We start from the raw sequence: 3,973 nt of genomic DNA on the forward strand, positions 1-3,973 counted from the left end.
ATCATATACCATTATTATTGCATCGCAATCCTATTATCTTGTTGTCTTTGATTATTCGTATGAAGCCATTTGATCACAATTTGACAAAAAGTGAAAATACGTTGCCTAACAAACTCTTAAGTAGTGTCTATCAACATCATCATTTTTCATATGTAGGTTGCAAACATCAAGACTAACATCTATTCCTAGTGTCAATTTTTGTGAAGATTATGTTTACATGCAAATTAAGATTCACACGTGGTCAAAGCTAGAAAGCCTATTAAATATTAAAAAGTCCATACAGAATTTTTGAGAAACCAAACAAAATAGGGGAGGCCATTTAGCCGAAACACCCATATCTAATCACAGTAGCAAACAAAAAAGGAGCCTATTATGTCCAGATTATAACAAGACAACATTGGCAATGGTATAGAACAAAGAGTAATATTGCTTACGAGAAAAAATAAAGATTTCCTTGCATCAGTCCCCTGAATCTAAGATAGTTGTCAGAGATCGTCGTTGAGCACATTGTATTGCCTCTGAGAGCCACTCCACTTGCTCTAAGCTCAGCTCCTCCTCATCTTCCTCACTGGAATCCGGACTTCCTAGACCATCAAGACATTCGTCATGCTTGTATTTCCACACCCAAGCTTTGTCTTCATTGACATCATTGCCTATGACTCTCTCTGCCCAACCCTTCTCCAAAAATCCCATTGCTATCTTGAGAAAATCCAATCCCCTTCTAATTCAAAATTCTCTTGCCTCAAAGCTCTGTTGGTTCGATATAGTAAGAATTGGAAGCCTTGTCACCTCCCCTGTTCCAGTTTCAACAACGAAATATTGTCCAAGGTGTGAAATTGTTAGTTTTTTGTCCATTGACAGCAAAACTCTATCCAAATCACCTAGAAAAGTTTCTTTAAAAATACGATGACACAATATTTCTGTTACCGCTTTCATTTCTCCCATGGAGAGCGCTATGGCTAAAAACATTGTCAGGATATCCGAATTAACTCAATATATATGATCAGCAAGGAGGAACTCCAGACCCTAAACATATTTTAGGGCATGTAGAGTCAACCTATGCAGAATTAACCTATGCGATTAATACTTAAGATGTTTGAATAATTATTTTTAAAACTTTAATAATTTGATGAGCCAATTAACATGATTTATCACAAAATTCTATATCAAAATTCAAACTAAATATTTTATTTGTTTAAATTTAAATATTTTTAATGTCGAGGCATTCTACAATTGAAAAAAGAGGTAGATTGTAATGATGTGTGTGTGTTAACAAAAGACTTTTTCTATTTACCTTAAATTTGGTAACGTTTTACATGTCAAAATAGTAATCTATTTTGATGTGTCTCATCATTATTAGAAAAATATGTTCAATGTTTATACTAATTTTAATAGTTCTAAATAATTAATTATTTAAATTTAATTATTCAGAAACGGGATCGTATATGCAACATCTTAAAGTACAGACATACAAAAGAAACACTTGCCCTATACACCATGTCATTTAGGTCCTGGATAGCCGCGGGTCACAAAAACTGCCTCTATTTCACACCCAAAAAAAAATGGGGTGTCCCCACAAACAAAAGGCATAACCCAACGTTGGCCTTGTATCCGCATCTGTCGTACGACTCCTTTTATTGGCTTTAATTGTTTTGGCACGCGTGGTCAAGAGACCAATTGGATTTTTAAAATGACCATTCTGTTAGAAGAGATTTGTGCGAAGTCGAAATTCAAGTTTACATTACTTTCGGCGGTGACATTAAATGAGAGATATTTTATTGATTTAGTGTGGGTTTCGTATCCCAAGGGGTCTTATATTACAAATCCAAGCCTTCTCGATAAATACAAATCAAAGTCTTTCAATGTGTTGTTAGTCGAAAAACTCTTTCCAATTCGATTTAAAATCTCTAAAATAATAACCAAATAAGTTCACTGATTGCTCCGCAGCATATGCAAAACAAAAGAGGTCGATCTTCAAACTCTCTGGAATGGGTACCTTAATTAATAAGAACTCTACTATACAGCGGAAACAATTATTGGTCTATATGTTCCTCATACGTATATTGAGAAACATTAAAAACATAGATGGCTTATGTCTATACAAATTACAAAGACAAAGGAACCCAATATTGTCAACTCCTGTCTGAATCCATGATTGGTACTGAAAGTGGAGAGGCTGTGGGCGAGATGCTCGTGAGCTTCGAAGATTCTATGCTTTGCTGCAGCATTTCCGTGATTTGTTCGAGACGAGCAACAACTTCTTTCATGGATGGTCTGAAATCCCTTTCTATTGCGAGGCATTCAAAGGCCAATTCAGAAACTGTAGCAACCATGGCCTTAACCTCATGGTTGGTTTCAATCTTCAAATCAGGATCCACCGATTCATCCAAAACACCTCTTCTGATCTTGTCTGTGGCCATATTAGCTAGACTAATTTCGTTTCTATTTCGATTCGTATCTACGGCTACTTTGGCAGAGATGATCTCAACCAAAACAACCCCAAAGCTGTACACATCAGATTTTTCAGTGAGCTGGAAGTATTGATGGTACTCTGGATCAACATACCCTGGCGTGCCTTGCAGAGCAGTTGTGACGTGGGAGACATTCACCGGCACCAGTCTGGAAAGTCCAAAGTCTGCAACTTTTGCCCCCAAATGTTCGTCCAGAAGAATGTTATTTGATTTTACATCCCTATGGAATATGGGCAGCTCAATGCTGTGGAGGTACGCCAAGGCCTGGGCTGTTTGTAGGGCAATTTTTAAACGAGTTCCCCAAGGTATTCCTCTCAGGCTTCGTCGGCTTCCATGCAGATGATCGGACAGGGTTCCATTTGGCACATATTCTTAAACAAGCAGCAGAATCGGACTCTCCGGCCTTGTACAACCGTAAAGGCGAACAAGGTTCGGATGGTAAAGATGAGATAGAATTTGTACCTCGTTGATAAATTGTTCAAATCTTCTGGAGTTTTCTTGATGAAGTCTGTTCACTGCTACAGCTCGTCCGTCCTCAAGTTTGCCCAGATAGACCGCGCCATACCCGCCGTCTCAAAGCTCGTTCTGCTCGTCGAAGAATTTTGTGGCCTGTTGAAGTTCTTGATAAGAAAATATGCGCAAAGTACCTAACATGTAGCCTTTCTGACCCCCTTCTATTTCGGTTCCTTGATAATGGCTGAAATCGCTAGTCCCCTGGGTGGGAGATGCTTTTCTCCTTCTCATCTTATAAATGAAGAACGCCACTACTGCTTTTGCGAGCGCAGTGCCTCCAATTGCTCCTACAGTCGAATGCACAGATGAGATAAGTTTATTTGAAATATGAAGTCTAACTGAAAAGGAAAACGGAATCCTTCGACCAAATAAATAAAAAATGATAGAGATCTTATGCTCAGGGATGCTCACCTAGAATAATTTTCCAGGTTTGGGACTTGCCTGCAATGCCACATACACAACTCTTGTGACCAAATTTTACGAAAATAATATCGAGAAATTTGGTAAAACAAGTATATATGTTTCAAAAATAGATCCATAAAGTGTTTTTTCTAAATTTATTAGAAAAGGAATCGATACTCACTCTTACTCTGATCGCAATTAATCTGCGTCGAATTGATGTGATATGCACAAAACCCGCCATTAACCTCGCAAAGAGTGCAGGTTTCGTTAGGTATCCATTTAATTCGGAACCCTCGAGCTTGTAATTCTTCCCCTACAGGAATTTGTAAACTATAATTACATTGCAATGGAGACACCAGTTTATCTTCAATTGTTTTACTAGGGCATCCCTGCCATAGAGTTAAATTCCTGTAGTCATCGGTAATATTAAATCGAAGGCTAGTAGACAAGGTTTCTGTTATATGCTTCCTCACCAATGGATTGCATCCCTCCCTCCACAGATTTTTCTCAATTATTTTCAAGTGATGCTCTTGCCGAAATTCAGGGACATACCATAAGTAGTATTGATAGCCACTAATATTAATTAG

General features: G+C 37.9%; 1 pseudogene; it reads right to left on the reverse strand.

The window, feature by feature from the left end:
* Nucleotides 1-2,059: 2,059 nt before the first annotated feature.
* On the reverse strand, nt 2,060-3,242 carry LOC131873694 (LEAF RUST 10 DISEASE-RESISTANCE LOCUS RECEPTOR-LIKE PROTEIN KINASE-like 1.2; annotated as a pseudogene).
* Between the last annotated feature and the right edge of the window lie 731 nt (nt 3,243-3,973).

Source organism: Cryptomeria japonica, chromosome 2, assembly GCF_030272615.1.
Source record: "Cryptomeria japonica chromosome 2, Sugi_1.0, whole genome shotgun sequence".
Lineage (NCBI taxonomy): Eukaryota > Viridiplantae > Streptophyta > Pinopsida > Cupressales > Cupressaceae > Cryptomeria > Cryptomeria japonica.